At 31.3% G+C, this 20,741-nt stretch overlaps 1 non-coding gene across 1 annotated transcript; it reads left to right on the plus strand.

Moving 5' to 3' along the window:
• The first annotated feature begins 4,278 nt into the window (after positions 1-4,278).
• Positions 4,279-4,385, plus strand: LOC121214202 (small nucleolar RNA R71). The gene has a single exon (XR_005909788.1). It is a non-coding gene; the product is annotated as a small nucleolar RNA R71 (small nucleolar RNA).
• Positions 4,386-20,741: the final 16,356 nt, after the last annotated feature.

Here is a 20,741-nt window from a genome sequence, read left to right on the forward strand (position 1 = left end):
GAATAAGGTTGGCTTTTTGGCTCTTGGTTTATACCAATTAATGGCTTAGGTCATCCCTAGGTATTCCAATATTCATGAATTTAATCGACTAAATAATCGCAACTTTAGTTAACTATTATTCATACTAACATGCTCGTTTTCCTATATTTTCTTTATCATTTGGTATACTCAATTACTTAATGCCCATTCACAATGTAATATATAGAGCTAATTAGTCTATTAATTGATAATTAAAATCATTCGTTATCATGACAAATTTACAGTAAACACAATCAACCTATATACATACCCCTAACCAATCACTTGTATTTGTACAAGTTCAAGCAAACATTAGAGAAGAAAAATAAATTTAAAAAAAATAAAAATAAATTTCCTAAAATTAAAAATAAAAAAATTCCTATGTTACCCCTACACACTTTAGATAGCATATTGCCCTTAATATGTAACCCTCAAAAATAAGAAAAAAGTTACCTGATTGATCGTGACATTGTCATAACCTTATGGTGAGTTTCTCATTCCTTATTTGCTAAAGCTCGTAATTGTAGTGTTTTCTTCGTGTAGGAGTTCATGCATAGAAAATTTATAAAAAAAAACATATATATACTAATGTTAACCTACTCCTTATCTAAAACAAAAATTGAAAATTATCTAAGTTAATTTTTTTACGGTTTCTCAAATTAAAAATTAAAAATAAAGTTCAATCATCAAATTTGGGTGGTTGCCACCCCTCCATCGGAGCTTTCCTTCTGCTTGAAACATAGGCTCGTGATGAGCCTCCACTCAATGAATGGGTTTGTTGAGTTGGGCTTTGGATGACTTACCATTTGTGCGAAGATCTTTACGGTTGGAATGTTACCTCGTAATCGTCATCCTCTAGAAAATCTTACTCCATATCATCCTCCTCTTTGTCCTCATCATCATCTCCTTCCTTATTATTCCCTTCTTCCTCCTCGGATTGTTGGTGGACCTGCGTCAAGCCGTATTTGTTAGGAGGCAAGTTTGGTATTGGGCTACCATTTTTCCTTGCGAATTCTTGTCCAACCGAACCCATTTTGTGCATCCACCATATTACCCATTCCATGTCTAGGATACCACTTCCTTCGAGTCCCTTTCGAACTAATGATGTTACTTTTCTTTTCATTGATCCCAAGACATCTATTTTTTTTTGTTTCTTATGTTGGTTCCAATCCTTGATTGGCCTTATAATTATTCTTAGTTACCATTGGAACCCTGACCTTTTTACATAATGTCGTCACTAGGTGGGGAAAGATGACCCCGACCTTCTGGCCGCTTATGCATCACTTCATACTATGATAGATCCACCTCTCGATGCATACTTGTTTCTTCTGTAAAATAGGATATAACAAAATAGCTCAAAAAATATTGACATTAGATACGTTTAAAATAGGTATAATTCGAGTGCATAAAAACTACATCCATATTTTTGCAATGGGGAAAATAATTGCTTGGTTAAAGGATGTTGAGACATCAGTACTCGGTCGAAGCTTCCATTCACCCCTACCCTCGATTAATAATTCACAATTTTTTCCATATCTATGTTTTTGAAGTCTGTTAAATCAATGTTATTAATAAAATCAAACTTATAGTATGGTACATTCTAAAATTCACAAATTTCCTTAGAGGTGATATGCACCTATTGACCCCTAACTGTTATGTCTTCCCAAACATTATCAAAGGTCTCCTAGATTCCTGGTTTCGAAATGATGCGTAAAGTTCCTATACTACCAGAATAATAGTAGGTTCTTTAGAAGTTAAACAAAATCCCTCCCACCTATGATACTAGACTAATGCCCAAATTTCTTTACACAAGTTTAGGAATGGTTCGAAACCCTACTATTGTATGAACGTCTTCCCTTGTAGTTCAAAAATATTTTTTGATGTTTGCGTTTGGAAAATTAGAGGGACTTACGTTCATCGGTATTTCTTTTTCATTAGTTCTTCTAACTGCCTAAGAGGCATGTTTCTCATGAATTTTGACTAGATGAACTTGAACCTAAGCAATCTATTTCTAATTAATCAATACAGCAATAAATGGAAAAAGGAACTCTTAACCTTGTTACACTGAATGCTTATAGTTCTGTTCATGGTCTTGTTGCAAATTCTCCATGGACATGTAGCTTGTTACTTGCATAAGAGAAGAACTGAAGAAGAGAGAAAGGAATTGCAACAAAAATAAAATAAAAAGGGGTGGAAATAAGGGTTTAAGAGTAAATGGTTTTAAGGAGGGTTTAAGCTTTTAAGGTTAAGAAGCTTAATAAGAGTGGTTCATGTGTTAAATAAACTTATATACGGTGTTTTTTAAAGTTAAAATAAGATGGAATCAGGGTTTTGGCCGGCGGGTTGGGTCAAACCTTGCAAAATTTTGGCCGACAAGGGTTCCTTATCGCGACAAACCTTCCACGACAAATTGGGGTTCGATGTCGAAACAAACCTTCCCATTTTCAAGTTCTATGGCTAAACTCTTCGATGTTACGACACAGAGGTACCCGTGTTGCGACATCAAGTTGAATCTTTCAATTTCTCAAGTTTGTGGTTAGTGTTACGACAAGGAGGTTCTGTGTTACGACACCAACCTTATTTTTGGACTGATTTCTTCTTTTTCAAGGTGTTTAGCATATTCATACCTTATTTCTAAATAATTCTAATAAAATTAAGTCATATTCTACCTACTTAGTCCTAATTTATATCTTAATCCTATTTAATTAGAATCATTCGAGTTCATCAATAATCAAATTACACTAATTTATAGCATAATAAATAAATTGTCCGCAATTTTTTCACGTATGGTTGTCGAATTCATCCTATTTAATTAGTATCGTTTGTCATGCCACTGCACCGTGCTCTGTTTATCTCACTCTTTGAATTTTCTCTTTCGACCTACATTTATTACATAAAACACATTTCCCGAATCAAGGTCGTTAGGGATTACAGATATCTCATAGCATTTATTCCCTAATTTTTCCTCGCATCCCTCATTTTGTAGGTTACCACATTTAAACATTTCAATCTCAGCATTAATTTTCATTATCAATTCGTTGTTCTCTAAGTCAATGGTGGACTTAGATGTGGCTAAAAAGGGTTTCCCTGAAAAATAGGGATCTCACAGTCTTTCTCAAAATCTAAAATCACAAAATCAACAAGGATAATAAAATTACACACTTTAACCAACACATCTTCAAGTACCCTTTTCAGTTTTACCAAAGATCTGTCAGCTAGTTGTAGTGTGATGCGTGTTTTTAAGCTCCCTTAACCCGAGTTTCTTATATGTTGATAAGTGCATTAGATTAATATTGACTCCTAAGTCACATAAGGTCTTGCTAAAGTGTATGTCTCATATCTCTATCGGAATAGTGAGACTCCCGAGTCTTTTAATTTTGGGGGTATCTATTTAATTATCTTCTCACTATAGGATGCGTCTAAGTTAATTTGATCTCTCTTTTTTTAAGTTTTCTATGCCTAGTCGTTTTCTCTTTTAAGGACTTTGCATATTTTGGAATTTTCTCTATCATATCAATAAGGGGCAAATTAACATTAAGCGATTTAAATAAGTTTAGAAAACTTAAAATTTACACTTCATCCTTTTTTCATTTCTCCTCTAGCCGTGATGGGAATGGTATTTTCGTGAGGACAAGTTCTATGTTCTGGTCAACTTCTGACTCAACTACCGGTTGGGCTACCATTTTTGGTCCTGCTTCTATATTCCGGTCAGCATCATCTGCTTAAAGGGTCTCCTCATGAAGGTCATCGTCATCTCCTTTGTTCACCTCTTGAGTAGGGTTATTTGGGTACTCAACACTTTACCCAAAATGAGCACTATTGCTTTAACTTGCTCCTTCTTGTCTCTCTCAGGGTTATTTTCTCTATTGCTTGGGATGTTTGTGCCAATTTTTCTTTTGATATCTCTCGTCATACTCATCAGTTGGCTCATATTATTTTCAATTTTGGTCAATGTGGTTCACATTTGAATGCACTTAGACTGGACTTATTGCACTTCTGTCCACATTCACTACATTTCTCCCTCTATTCGGTCTAGCCTTTTACAACATACAATATAGTCATTTGTGTTGGCCCTTTCTTGAGTTTTCTATAAATAAGGAGGTTGGTAAGTAATATTTTTATGTTTTGGTTAGAACTATTACCTCCTTCTTGGTTGCTGTCCCATTTCATATTAGGGTTATAATTGTTATAATTGTCATAATTGTTTCAGATTAGGGTTATATTTTTATGTTTCACATTTGCAACCTTAGTCATCCAGGCAAACCATGATGACGACACCTTTGTATCAGTGACTTAAACTGCTCCCAAGCTTTATGAAAATTCTCTTCGTCCATCTGTTTGAAGCTCGTGATCTCTCTTCTTAGTTGGATTGTTTTGCTGATAGGAAAGAACTTGTACAAAATAATTTTTGCAAGTTCATTCGATGTTTTGATAGATCCTAGTGCTTGTGAATCTAACCAAGAAAAGGCATTATCGATTAAAGAGACAAGGAACAACTGAAGATGAATAGTGTCATCGGTGACCCCGTTGAATTTGAAAGTATCACTAAGTTGGAGAAACTATTTTAAGTATTGATTTGGGTCCTCTATCATTGTCCCTCTGAACTGTAGGTTGTTCTGAATCATTCGGATCATTGCTGACTTTACCTTAAATTGGTTTGCTGTAATTGTCGGTGTTGTGATACTGCCCTATACAACATTTAGATTCGGTAGTGCATAATCCCAAAGCATGCATTCCTCTCGATCCATTGTTGGCTTTATTGAAAATTGTGGTGATGGTGATGGTAAGTCTTGTAAGTGCAGATCTTCCAAAAGTGGATTATTGCATGGTGGATAAATTCTAGCAAACGGGTTATTATGCATATTCTATTGTTGTTGCTGGTGTCGATTACGGCAAATAATTCTTTCTGGATAACTAACTGGCTCTATAGGTATGCCCCTAATCTGAGTCATACACTGAAATCCAAAAAGAAAAGAAAGAAGTTAGTAAATTAAATTAATAAATATAAGAATAAAAATAAAATTGTATCTATAATTTAAAAATTTTCTAGCTATCCTATTAAACGTAAAAATTAAAATCAATCTAGTGGTGAAGTTTCCCCGGCAACGACGCCAACAACTTGACCGTCTCTCGACGTACCAAAGTCGGAAGTGAGAATACTGCAACTAAAGATAGGAATTAAGGCAGTGTCCTCAAGTATACAAGCTAGGTTGTAATATAGATTTGTAAAATGAAGTACTAAAAGTACACCGGGTCTAATTAGTACTTTAATTAAATTATATTATGATTATTCGTAAGGTAGTGATAAAAGATATCCTATAAAAGTAAAAAGAAATAATTACGAAAAAAATTGTAGAATTTATCATATTAAACAATAGAAGACTAACTCTCTTAAGTGTTCATAATAAACTCTTACTTCGGGATTAGCTAGTCATTATGTAACATCCCAAACCCAACCGAGTAAGTTTGAACCGAATCTGGCATGTCAGATTAGCCATCAGAGTGACTCTCCGTTAACTCCCAACCTAACCTCCAACACACCACAAATTCAAAACATGGAAGTTGTTCTAAGTTTCACACATTGTAGCAGAATGTCATAACATCATGCATATAATATAAAAAATGCGAGCTTATAAAACAAATAGAGGAAATGTTCGCATATCAATCTACAACAAATTAAGGGTTCGTAAACATCACTCAACATAGGTTTGCATAGCAGCAATCAACTTAAGTTTGCATACAATAATCGCATCACATATGACTTTGCACATCAACCTAAGTTTGCATACAGTAATATAGGTTTGTATGCTAACATTTAATATAGGTTTGCTAAGTAATATAATAGGGTTCGTATAAACACACGAGTTCGCATACATATATGGGTTCGCTAAATTTACCGGGGTTCGCTAAGTAGTAAGGCTATCGCTAACAGGGGTATGAATGTAATTTTCTAGGGTCACAAACATATAGTGGTCACAGAAAACAATACTTAGTAATAAATATAACTCGCATATTTTGATAAAAGTTAAGGTAATACAACGTAACACTTATGCATGAAAATCATCCACTTTATCCATAATAAAAAAAGATAATTAAATACTTTAATACATGGTTCACAAAAGGAAAATAAATTTAAAGAAATTGAATCTAATAACTGCAGTGATAATCAAACAAGAATAATCCCAAGCAAAATCTACATAAATAAAATCCCATCACTTCTTCCCTAAGTTCGCTGATATCCACTCAGGACTTAGCCTCGCTTAGACCATTTGCCTCGCATCTTGCCATCCGCGACCTACTTACCTGTGAAGTAAGAGAAGAGTGGGTGATTTCATTGAGAACTTAATAAATACTCAAGAATCATCAAAGTATGCTTAAAACTCAGAGTTTAAAATAGAAAGAAGACTTAGTCTTAAAATCATGTCATGAACTGGGTTCACCGTACAGATGCGAGACCCAGTTCACAGATTCTGCTTCTCAGAAAACATAAGTTCGAAAAATAGTTCTACATGTACTTACTAAAATCATACTTTAAAATCTTAGCTTGTTCTTGTTTGAAAATATATCTTATAAATAGCATGAGACATGCTCACGTACTTGTCTTATCATAATGGATGAGGAACATAAAATATGTTCTCGCCCACACTTATCTTATCAGAATCTGTTGGATATGTAGATCTCCTTATAACACCTCAGAATGACTCAAAGAGTCCTTAACAAGTCCCACAAGTGCAACACAAAACAATGCACTCTCCTGTACACCAACATGTCCCGTTGAATGAAGTACAACTCGACATTCCCTTATCTCTCCATATGTCTCAAGGCCTCAATGCCCAAAATCACAAAAAACTTATGATGAGTACTCACAATCCTATGGCATGCCAGTATACCCAACATATAAACTCGCAAATGAGCTCGTATAGAAACTTATCACATAGTGCTTGCATAGGGAGCTTGCTTGAAAAACACTTGTTCAGATAGCTCGCACAACAGTGCGTAAAAACACAGTTAGTAAAACCATATCTTAAAAACATATCTTGAAACATAGGCTCATATAGGAGCACGCATAAAACTTATATTTGAAAAATATTACTTCAAGACAGAGTTTTAGAAATTGAAAATAGAGTTTTGAAGAGAACTTAGTTTTAAAAACAAGGTTATTGAAAACATAAAGGTTCGCATACAAGTGACGAACCCTGAACATTTGTACTGAAAAACATGGTAGTTACCACACTTAGGCAGCTCTTCACCACTCACCAAAAAAGCTTGAGAATTTAAACGAGTTAGCTTTATCTTTATCTTTGATGGTTGATGGTCTGACTGGTTCACAACATACATAAACACACAAATTACTTAAACACATAAAGCTTATAGATTCACACATGCAAGTGAACCTAGCTTTCTAGACAATCAACCCTAACAAGACAAAGGCTTACCTTGGCTACTACGAACTTGATTCAGAATAGACATGACAACAGAATATCGATGAGAGAACTCTCATGGAATAAGGGCCGTATTTATAGGCCTAAGTGTCCTGAAAATCTTAGGATACCCTACTTGACTTAGAAAAGGTGTTATTTGTACGTAAAGTGTTCCTAGATACACCATATCTTTATTTCCTAATTTAAGTCTGACTTTGAATTTAACTAGACAATCCCTAGTTCGCAACTTACCTGGCGAACCCCAATTCGTAACTTAACTGGCGAGCCCCAACTTACCAAACAAACTGGCGAACACGATTTCAATGATTCTAGTGGACCCCTTTACCGTATCTTTTGGCATATACTAAATTGCTAAATTTCGGGCGAACTCCTTGCTGAAACTCATTTGGAGAACTTCTTGTTGATCCTTCTAACGGCTATCGATTCATGAAAACACTGGTGAACTCCTTACTGATATTTATCTAGTGAACTCCCTGTTCGCTGAAGCATTGTCGAACTCTCGCTGGCAAGGCCAAAACTTCCAGGCCCTTTCTCGGGATGTTACACATTAACCTAGCGGGGCCTCTCGACCTTCCACTAACATAATGAGTCAGCAAAAACTACTTATCTCTCGATGTCACAGGTCAGACTAGATAGGGGTAAGGTTTTCACAGCAGGCAATATCGATTTCAGGTTCATTCCTACCTACATTACTTCATTGTGTCCTTAAGCCTAGGGTTTTAGGTTATTCCTTTCCTAACCAACTGATCTGCTAAGAAACCTTACATAGGTGTTAATTAATCCGGCATTGACTCGTCAATCTCCCTTACTAGATTAGTTCCCCATGGATCTAACACATGCAATATAATTGATTTGAAAGATAAACATTAAGAACATATCAAGAATAAAGATGAAAAGAATCCTTATGTAAATATAACAACGCAAACAATAATCTATGAACAGTTTATCGATCTACAATCCAAATCTTGCGAAAAACGAAATAAACTGAAATAAAGTAGGGGTGAGCATTCGATCGAATCGAATCGAATTGAAAATTTTTGAGTTAATCGAGTTTTCGAATCTTATTTTATCATCCTAACTTTATTTGAAGTTTTCTCGAATCGAGTCGAGTGAGATGGAATTCGAATCGAATCGAATCGAATATATTTGTACGAATTGAATTTTAAAAAATAATTTTGGGTCCTTGTAACCATTGTCACCCATCGTAATAAAATTTTTCCACCTTAATCAAATTTTTTATTAACTTTTATCACCTCATAATTTATTTATTAATTTTTTATATACTAGTTAGCTTATTTGTTTGCTTAGTTGTTTCAATTATCTTTAGATTCTTGTCACTATGTATTTTGGAATTAAAAAATATATTAAATATAAAAATATGATTTTTAATAAAATTTATTTTAAAAATAAAATGTGAAATTGATACCAATATAAAATTTTAGCACGAATATTTTATGGCATAATTAAGAATTCAATTTTAATATAAATATTCAATATGACTAAACAATTCAATAATATAAATAATATAAAATGTGAAATTTAATTTAATAATATAAATAGTATATATAAATAAAATTATTACTATTTATGTTTAGTGATTTTTTTTGGATAATTTTGATTTTTTATTTGAGAGTAAAGGGTGAGAAGTAAAAGTTTAGGGGAAAAATAAAAAGTTTTGGGGAATAAAAACTTGAGGGAAAGTAAATAGAGGGAGTAAATTTTTGGAGGGAAAATATTAAAAAAAATTGGAGGGGGGAGGGTTTGGGGTAGATGGGAGGTGGGATGGGAAGAGAATAAAAGTTTTAGGGGAAAAGTGGGAGGGAGTAAAAATTTTGGGGGAAAATAAAAGGTTTTGAGGGTTTTTGGTAGTAAAATTTTGAGAAAAAGTAAATGGAAGAGTAAAATTTTGGTGGGAAATGGATTTTGGGTAGATTGGGGGGTTGGGAGGGGAGGGGAGTAAAAGTTTTGGGGGGAAAGTGGGAAAGAGTAAAAGAGTAAAAGTTTTGAGGGAAAACTAAAAAAGTTATGGAGTATAGGGTAAAAATGTAAAATATTATAGTTTGATATTCGAATTATTCGAATTATTCGAGTTATTCGAATTATTCGACTTATTCGAATTTGAAAACTCAACTCGATTCGAATTCGAAATTCAAAAAAAAATTGAGTTGATTCGAATAACTCGATTAACTCGAACAACTCGATTCGTTTAACTCGAAATTCAATTTTTTTTCGATTTTTTCGAGTCGAATCAAGTTTTGCTCACCCCTAAAATAAAGTTACAACTGAGAGAAAGCTAAATTACAATTGAAAGTAAAATTAAACCTAAGTAAAATTTGTCCCTTAAACTATTCAGAGTAATTCTATTTATAAGATGAGGTTTGGCAGTTAGTCCTTGACCTAAAAGGACTAGCTATTTCTCATTAAAGTTCATTGTGCGAACAGAAACACCCTTGGTTCATTAAGTGACCACGTCGCGTCGGCTTCATGACACCCTTTGGCATGTGTCATGACACTGATGGCAGTTTACTAGTTAGAGCGTAACTTCAGGGTTGTGCCGCGACACTGATGGCAGACTGCTCCTTATGTATTTTGCTTGTTGTGTTGCGATATTCAAGCTACGTGTTGCAACATCGCAGGCAGTCCACTGTCTTTGTGCCTTTAAATAATGTCCTACAGCCTTACCAAACATATTAGTCTACCTTTAGGCATACCTTAGCCCATAAGGTCATATAAATCACCTAAATTGCTCATTTTTTTGCCTAAGGACTAAAAGTAAAAACTAAATGAAAACATAACAAAATTGCTTTCCTATGAGCTCATTAAGTACAGAAAGTAGTTTCATCTTCTACAACAAATTATAACAAATCACACATCAATATCATTTAACACAATTCACTCTATTCCTCACATTTTGTATCATTCCAACCACAATTCAAAACATAATCACATATCATCAATTTAATCCAATATATGCCAAAACTATATATTTATATACCTTTTAACAACATCAAATCACCATGTATATATATCATACTCTCGTAAAACAAATTTTACATTCATTCATTAATACATATATTAGTATCTATCACAAATCTCATATTTTCCCATGTATTCCTTTTTATGTCATAAGTCACTAAAATTAAATTTGTATATATATAATTAATAAATAAAACCACACAATTCAAGCATAATAAGAAAATACAGTAAGTTCCATATAAACTTACCTGGAAAACAACAACTACAAAGTGTCAGGGACTAATCTGTAATTTCTCCTATTTTTGATTAACTTCTGATTGATTTAAATCCTAATCTATAATAATTCGTTACCAATTATCAATTTCAATTACATTATAACATTCTATTCAAGGCATATGACAAATTAATTTCATTTTACACAATTTCCTTAAAGTTTTACATTTTATTCAATTTAGTCATTAAAACCGAAATGGTTATATCTTTAAATTCTAAGCTTCTTTTTTCAATACGATTTCAATTTCACCCCTGTACAACCCTCTAAATAAAATAATTATTGAAATTTCATATCAGTTTTGACATGTTCATATTTTAGTCCTTATACTCAAAATTAACAAATTTCACTATACAAATTACTCATATTTCATTTCTAAGCATCAACCCATTTAACAAGAAAAAAAATAAAAAAACCATCAATGACAATATTTTAAAACTTTAAAAATTTTACGATTTAATACCTGAGCTAGCTAAATTAAGGTACAACAGTCTCAAAAATATAAAATTTACGAAAAACAGGTTTGCAATTATTTACCATGCATGGACCGAAGAGCTTGAATCTTAATAATGGTTGTTTGGATTTTCTCCTTTGAGTTTTCAGTGATGAAGGCTGATGGATGAACTTAATGCCTTTTGTTTTTCTTTTATTTTATCTATTATACATATAATAATAATTCTACTATAATATTAACATTAGTTAATTAACAAATTTCACCTACCTTCCATTATCTTTATAAAAATAGGTTTAACTCTCAATTTAAACCTTCTTTTATTTACTATTTTAATCCCTTAGCAAATAAAAATTTATAACGGTTATCTTTTACTACTTTTACGATTTAGTCTTTTTACCTCAATTGGTCACTAATTCAACAAAATTACCTACCCAAAATTCAATTCACTTATTTAATAACTTTGTAAATATTTAATAAAAAATTTACAAGCTCAATTTACGAAAACGATGTCTCGATACCTCATTTTCCAAAACTACTAACTTTAAGGTCAAACCACTTGTACTTTAACTAATTGTCTAATTAACAAATTTATCATATCAAAATCCAATATAGCACTATAATAAACTCGTAAATATTATTAAATAATATTTACTAACTTGATCATCAGAATACGGGGTTCCAAAACTGAAGTTACATGCTGAACAACCTGTCAATAGAAGATAATAGTAAGTATCCTTTGGGCAAGTGACCTGTTATCAAATATAGTATTCAATTCAGGTCAATTCCACACTTAAGAAGATTATTTTCTAAGCAATTTATTATTTTAATTTACGTTTTTATTATTTCGTTCTTAGGATAACAAGTTAATAAAAATAAGTGTTTTTAACACATTTTGTAGGTGTTGCGACCCAATAGGTCGACACGGGCCTTAGGTTGTGCTAATTGGTTTAATTAAGTGTGTAGGATAAAGATATAAAGGCCCAATTGACGTGGAAGCAAAGGACAAGTGATGCACAAGCTTCTCAAGACATCAAAACACAAAATCAATGACACAAGGCTAGAAGTGGGTGTCGTGTCGCGCCACGCAAGGGGTGTGGCATGCCACACGTCGATGTCTTGCCCAAGTTTATCAAGGTTATTTTCGCCCATGAAATCAACTTTATACAAATACCTATGACGTGTCAATGACCAAATTTGGACTTCCAAAATCTCTATAAATAAAACATTAGGGGATTGATGTAAAAAAGTCGTTATAATCGCATTCAAAAACCCTAGTAGTTTAGACTAGATTTAGATTTTTTTTTTGACTTTGCAATACTCTTTGTTTTCCTTTTGAAATCATTTTTGATTCAAGAGCTTGTTTATTTAATTAAAGTGTTTTAGTTTATATTTTCTTTCTCATTCGATTTATTTCTTTATTCCAATAGAGAGATTTGCTACTCTATTCCCTTTTAAGTATTACTTCCATGATTATTCGTTTCTCTTTACTCTTTTGAATCAATCGTGTTCTTCACATGATTTATTCAATTGATATTGAGATTATGAATAACCTGAGTAGATGAATCCCTTAGAGGTGATTAACGAGTGCATGAAGATGTGATTAATGGAAGATTTAGGATTTTAAAATAGGGATTAGTTAGTATGAGTTACGTGTGCTTAAACCATTAGGCCTAACAACCCTAGGAAGTTATCATAGGCAAGACGAGGTCAGGAGATAAGTCAAAACCGAGTAAATTGTAATTCATCCTATTTGAGAAAGTGAGGTTGGAAGATAGCGAGTATCAACCAATTGATTAGTTAATTAGAGGCCAAGAGGTAATAATTTATTAATTGATAGCTAATCCACTCTAAAACCCTAATTTGAAGTTAGTTACAAACCCTGAAGTGAGTATCGACTAATTGATGAGTTAATTAGAGGCCGAGAGGTAATAATTGGTTAATCGATAACTAATCCACCCTAAAACCCTAATTCGAAGTTATTTACAAACCCTAAAGTGAGTTAATCTTCCTTATTGGTTTATTAATCTTTCTTTCTTTCATTTATTTATTTATTTATTTTTATCTCATCAATCTATTTTATGGTTTATCATAATATAGGAATTAATTACTACTACTTAGACTTATTATTGTAAAAATGTTTTCATTGTTTGTTTCATCCTTCCTTGGGTACGATCTTCGTAATACTTCCAAGTATTTCATTGTATAAAATTATATTACAATTTGACCCGTACACTTGTGAACACCATTGTTCTTAATTATTATATTTTTGTTGCTATATTTTATTATAAACGATAACTCTTTTATAGGCGGTCAACACACCTTATTCAAATTGGTGAAGCTCGCACACATTTTTCATTTTCCATTCTTCTTTTTAACCAACACCATATTTAACATTGAATCAAGGTATATTTCTTCCTTAATAAAGGCATCACCTATGATCTTGACTACCTTAGTGTTGATAGCTTGGATTATTGTAAGGGTGAACCTCATTTTCTTTTATTTGATAAGCTAAACACTCAAATACAAATTTACAGAATAGACGATCATGATATGACCAGTCCTTGGCATATCTACATCGAACTTGGAAAAAAACATTATAGTTTTCTCTCAAAATTTACTCAAAAATTTCTTTTCCCCTTTTAGAAAAATTTCTAATGATGAAAAGAAAAAAAATAAAGATGGTGATTTTGGAAAAAAAATCTGGTTCAAAAACGATTTTCTTGTACATTGGAAAATAAAAATTTTGAAAATCGGCCCGGTTCATGATATTTATAGCAATAAACCCTAGATCAAAATTGTACTAGTGCTTTCAGATAGACGGATCCTTGTCATTCTCGGCTTTCAATCAAACAATCTTCTCTACTATTCTCATATCATGAATTGCTTCGAGCGTGGGCTCGAACAAAACAAATCAAATACAGAAACTAGAAATAATTTTATTTTCTTTTAGGGTGAAAATAAAAATTCTTTCTTCAAAATAGAAACCGATAGAGTCGTTATTCCAAAAAATGTATTTAATTCTTAGAGTATAAAAGTCTCTCTATTTTCCGACAGAATAATGGTATGTGAAAGTTGTATTTATAGACCTACCGGTGCCATCTATTTATAGGGAGAGAAGGTAGAACCCTTGCCGAAATAGGGAAGTTTATTTCAACTAGAAAAATAAAATCCTAGTTCTACTAGGATATAAGGATAGCACCCTTAGTTAAATATACTAGGGTTTGTCATCCCCTCTTATTTTATAAGGGACGTTTTTTGGCCTCTTTCATATCAAGTCCAATTAGAAGTACTTTTTGGGCTTTCAACCCAATACTTTATAATTTCATCCAACCCAATATTTGTTTTCCTATTTCTCAAAAATAAACTTCAATATATTTCCAATTAAATAATTTTTTCAACCTAATTCTAATTCTGTTAAAACCATCAAGACTTTACCGTATAAGAATCTATAAGAAAATATATTCAATATTTCCACATTCAACGGTTTAATATGACCAAATGATTTATTTCCATTTTCGAAATTCATTTATTCAAAAAATATAAATTCATTTTTCAAGTCATTTTCATTTTATTCATTTTATTTTTATTTTGGAGAAAATCACATTCATTTCCAAATAATTCTATTTCGCCATTTTTATTTTCATTTTGGAGAAAACCATAATCATTTTCAAATGTTTCCTATTTCTCTATTTCACCATTTCTATTCATTTCTGTTCATTTGATTCAACATACAATTCATTTTTGGTTTCAGCGAGTTAGTGGAGGGATCAATCTGACATATACAATTGGGGCTCAAATGATTTATAATTATATTCCAACTTTTCTCCTATTAATTATAAACTAATTTAGTCACGAAGTCATTCCACTATAGTATCATGACTAAGCTCTCCCCAATGACATACCATTACGAAAGCAACTCGATTAGTGCTCGTCCAATGACCTTGTTATAACTGTGTTACCTCATAGGATATCCTTAATTTCTTTGGGATAATATTCATTCTCCCAATATGATCCTATTTTATCTCATGGTAACGATTTCATCTTCCTTTATGAAAAGACAATTACTATCAAATAGTAATCAAGTCATCCATCAAAAAAAAGAACGATTCGTGACCATATTTACTTTTCATCAACCATGTAATGTCAATGAGAAGATATCATTTACCCATGTCAAGGGCTATGAATTTCACTGTTGTGAATGACACTTGTAATGACCCAAAATTCACAGGCACCGAAAAAGTGAGTTATAGGGCCTCCGTCTTAGTAAACCGAGTTCGTAAATAATTATTAGGAGTAATCATGAGTCTAGTTGAGTGTTTAATTAGGTTCAAATTGGGTGAATTTAGCTTAGTTAATAGATATTAGGAAAAAATACTGAATTGAATAAGGTGTGAAAGTCTAATTATAGATTAAAAGAAGATAAGGGGGACTAAATAGGAAATTAATCATAAAATATTTTATTATTTTATTATATTATAAATTAAATTGATTATATTATTATATTATGAAATAAATTAAGAAAAGAGAAGTGTAAGGTAAAAATAAAATACAAATGTATTAATTTAAATGAGTAAAATATTTTATTATTTTATTATTTTATATATTAAATTGATTATATTATTATATTATGAAATAAATTAAGAAAAGACAAGTGTAAGGTAAAAATAAAATACAAGTGTATTAATTTAAATGAGTACATTTGTATTATTTATATATAATTAGTAAAAAGATATTTTATTATTTATTACTAATTAGTAAAAGATTTTTATATGATAAATAAATTGAAATTATGACAAGTGGATGGTGATGATAAAATATAAATATAAAATATATATGTGTACATTTGTAATATTTATATTTATTATTAAATTGATATTTATTATTATAATAATAATAATTATTGTTATTATTATTTAATTGATATTATATTATTAGATTAATAAACAAATTAATAAGTTGACAAATGTATGGTGATAGTAAAGTACAAGTGTAATAAATCATATGCATACAATTGTAAAATACATATTTATTTACTTAATATTTAAGAAATAATAATTATTATTAAGTTAATATAATAATTTAATATACTAAAGTAAAATGAAAGATAAAATAAAGCAAAAAAAAAAAGAAACAAAACCATTCGGAAACAGAGAAGGGAAAGAAGAAAAGAAAGAAAAGGGAGAAATAGGGTTTTTAAAGATTGGGGTTTAATTTGGTAAGTCAATTTAGTCCCTTTTCTTATAATTTTGATGTTTTTGGAGTCCTAGAGTTGAATATTATTGAATTTAAGTTGAAATTTTGAAAATTAGTAGATTTTTTAGTAGGGTTCATGTTGAATAAATGATTGAATCAGGGGTTTATTTGATAGAATTATTGATTAGAATTGATTAAAGGATTAATTGTAAACTAGGCTATAAGTTTTGTGTTGTAGGGACTAAATTGAAAGAAATTTGAAATTATGATGAAAATTTGATAGTTAAATTTAAGTTTATATGGAAGTTGGATAGAAATAAGGTATAAATTGTAATGGGAAAATAGATGAATTTAGTTAGGACTAAAATTAGAATTTAAGTGAAAGTTAAATAGAAATTTAGTATTTAATGTAAATTAGTGATATATTAATGATTGTAAATTATTTTAATTTTCGTAGCTAACAAAGAACCCGAGATATCGGCACTGAAAGGAAAAGAAAAAGTTATCGAGGAGTAATCGCAAAATTCAAGTTTGTATTACTATAATTCAAGTTATTCATTATTAAATATTAATTTTAAATTTATTTAATTTATGGTAAGTAAATATTGAGGTAAGTAACTTTATTGAATTGAAATTAGAAAATTGAATTGAATAAGAAATATGTGTTAGTATTGAATTGAATTTTGATTAGTGAATGAAAAAGTTAATTTGATATTGAAAGTAAATTTTGAAATGAAAGTGAATTTGAATTGAGAATTGGAAACCCTATTAACTAGTTGGGCCGAGTCAGATATAGTTGGCATGCCATAGGATTGGAAAAGTTCAGGAATACTTCGACCTCGAGTCGATGAGACACTGGGTGTCACTATTTTACTTCAGATAGATTCAATGAGATACTGGGTATCACTTTACTTCGGCTAGGCCAATGAGACACTGGGTGTCAACTTTGTTTCGAACTATCCGATGAGGCACTAGGTGCCAATCTGGTGTGTTTGGTTGGATCCGTGTATCTGCCAAAGTCCTAGTCTGTTAATAAGGGTAATTAATTGAAAAGTTAAATCGAATGAAATGAATCAGTTGAGCCATTGAAAAGAAACGTGATTGTGGAATATAATTTAAAATTGTGAATTGAATATGAAAATGCAAATAGAAAGCATGAACTAAATGTTCATGAGATAAATAATGGCTCAATGTGATGGTATATGATATTAACTAATGAAAGCCAAATTGAATTGTAGATATTGAAAAATGAAAGTTAAATATGAATTAGTTTGGTAAATTTTTAAAGTTAAATGATTTAATTTACTTGGTTATTATATTATAATTTGAATTATAGTAATACCACTGAGTATGATATACTCAGCGTACGGTTGTTTTCGTGCGCAGGTTAGTAGAAATTAAGGTTTCGGCTTAGCATCTAGAGCGATTCCGACTCCAGTGCAAAATTTGGTGATGTAATCTTTCTTTTGGTAAAGTGGCATGTACTTAGGTGTTATATTGGTCACTTGAAAGTGTCTTACGCTTTTAGTTGAAAATGATACTAAAATGATATTTTGATACCTAGTGTAATGAAATGGAAATAGAATTATCATAACATATTTGGTATATTTGGTAACAAGTTGAAATAGAATGAATGAAGTTTATTAATTTAAACAATATATGCGAATATTTATTTAGTAAATTACTAAGTTGATGTTTAAGATATGTTTAGGTGTATTTGAATAAGGAATTGTATGGATTGTGATATTGGTATTGAATTGGTTGCGGTTTGAAATTGTAGGGAAGGTTAAATATTTATAGAAGGGTTATATTGAGTTTTTTTTTTTTTAAAAATGAAGTCAACTAGTAATAAAAAAATATTTATATGAGATTATGATTATATTATAATAAGTTTATTATTTGTTCATGAATTATTTGTAGATTGTCTTATATGTCCGGTAATGCATCATAACCTTGTTCCAGCGACGGTTTAGGGTTAGAGGGTGTTACAACACTACTTACTGCAGAAGTCGTACACCCAACACACTAGCTTTCGGTTCCTTATCTATTCGAACTCAGGCTTTTACTTACATTAGAGTGTACGAGTTACGCATATATAGTTCGTCATCTGTTCAGGATTTAGGTTTACCACACTACAAATTTCATAAGTAAATAAACCCATAAACGAATTCAGGATCTATACTTCTTGGGTCCAGCCCGATGTACTGTTAGTCCAGTCAATCATATCTATGGCTTTATCTTCTGGGAGTGATCCGCTTTGATGCCCAAGACAAAACATCTATGCAATTGGACTTGATAGACGACATATTAGTCTTTCAATTGGTTTGCTCATTTCCTATTAGACTGAGGACATGTTTAGGTTCTTCTACTAATATAAGTTGTCTTTTCGTATTACGATCTGACCACGTAATACTACTTAGTATTAGTTTAAACATTAGACAACCAATGAGAAACATTTGCTTCTATTTTGCTTTGCGTGCAAAAATCATATGAGGACAATCATACAAAGTATATTAATGTAATCAATGAATTTGGTTTATTATTCAATCTGCTTGAAAAAAATATAAGTTTACAAACGAATATACAACACTCAGGGCGTTAGATCCAACAGGTGATTCACACAAAGATAATATGTTGATAGCAACTCGGAAGGGAGGTTGAGCAAGACAGGAACATAAGAGTAGAGGTTGAAGAAGAAGATCCTCCTTAAGATTGAGAAGGGGTATTTTTTTACGAGATTCATCACCCTCATTACCATTAGGTCTTGAAAAGACTCATACTAGTCTTGTCATGGACAGCCTTCTAACGAACATTATATCCCTCTTAGGCAAGCAATGATGTGCTGATAGCTTTGGCAATCTAGTTTCTATTAGAATAATGTGGACTTCATAAGGCCCCACGTAGGCTCTACGTGTGCTTCATGCAAGAAAGAAGTTTGTAACAGCCCGTTTTTAATGGTGTCAAAAATAATGGTTTCGGGACCACAATTTCGACAAGTGAGTTAGTATTTTATTATTTATTATTTCTAGTATTATCATAATGTCTTATTAAAATTGGGTTAGAAAATTTTGACATTTAAATAGTTAATTAAGTAAAAAGGACTAATCGTAAAAGCTGTAAAAGTTAGTTCCTATTAGTTAAATGTGTTAATTTAATAAAGAAACGTGATTGGAAGGCCTTATTGGGTAATTATACCCCTAGTTGTGATCATGGATGGTTTTGGTGTTCCATAATATGAAATTTGATAAATTGTTGAAGGGTAAACTTGTAATCTAGTAAATAATTATAATTAAAAAAATGATGGAAAGCCATCATCTTTTTTGTTTTTCACCTAGCCAAAACTGAATTCTCCGTTGTTTTCTTAGGAAGCTTCGATCAAAGGTTATTTCTTATGCATGGTATGTAATTTTTACCTGTTTTTAGTGATTTTTATGTTTTTGAGATAGTTATAGCTTAATCTAGCTAACTTGGGGGTTAATTTGTAAAGTTGTTAAATTTTATATATTATGCCATTAAGAGTTTGACGTATTCTTGAAGTTTGATGGTAGATTATTAAGCTTGGTTGTTAAATAAGATTATTTTGTAAAGTAATAAGATTATTTTGTAAAGTAGTTTTTAGTGATTTTAATGTTAAAGGACTAAATTGTTTAAATATAAAACTTCATGAAATTTTTTTGAAATGATGGTAAATATGGGCTATATATAGACCCTAGGAGATTCGGCTAGCATGATTTGTGGTTAATTTAGCAAGTTTTGGGTTTAGGGACTAAATTGCATAAAGGGTAAAATGTTTGGGTAATTTTGTAAATTTTTAATGAAAAGGCTTATAAGATTTTTGGTTATTTGAGCTGTTTCAATTGATTAATTGAGTGAAAAATATTATTTAGATCAAGAAACGAATTAATCAGACTCAAATCGTGGAAAAGCTAATTTAACGGATTAGTCACCAGCATCATATTCGTAACCGTTTTTGTCTAGGTAAGTTCGTGTATTGTTTAAACTTGTTAATTGTTGCGTTTGATAACATGTTAAACATTACTCATGTTAGGTATAGTTTAAATTATAAATGACGATTAGTGATTTTGGACTAAATTGCGATGTTGATTAAATTGATGATTATGTTTGAAAAATGAGAAATACATGGATGTGTGCTTAACATGGTAAAATGAAGATGAAGTTAAATGATTTGGAAATATAATGTGGCATGTAAGAACCTTTTGAATACTTAGGATACAAATGACATGTCATTAGGGGATTATTACAATTTCGAGTATTGGTTTTGGATGTCCTATCGATGGTTGAGGTCCTACAAATGGGTCCTGCATTTGTTGCCCATTTCACAGCTCGTGAGAGCAGACCCATTTCACAACTCGTATGAGCATATACA

This window comes from Gossypium hirsutum, chromosome D01, assembly GCF_007990345.1.
Source record: "Gossypium hirsutum isolate 1008001.06 chromosome D01, Gossypium_hirsutum_v2.1, whole genome shotgun sequence".
Lineage (NCBI taxonomy): Eukaryota > Viridiplantae > Streptophyta > Magnoliopsida > Malvales > Malvaceae > Gossypium > Gossypium hirsutum.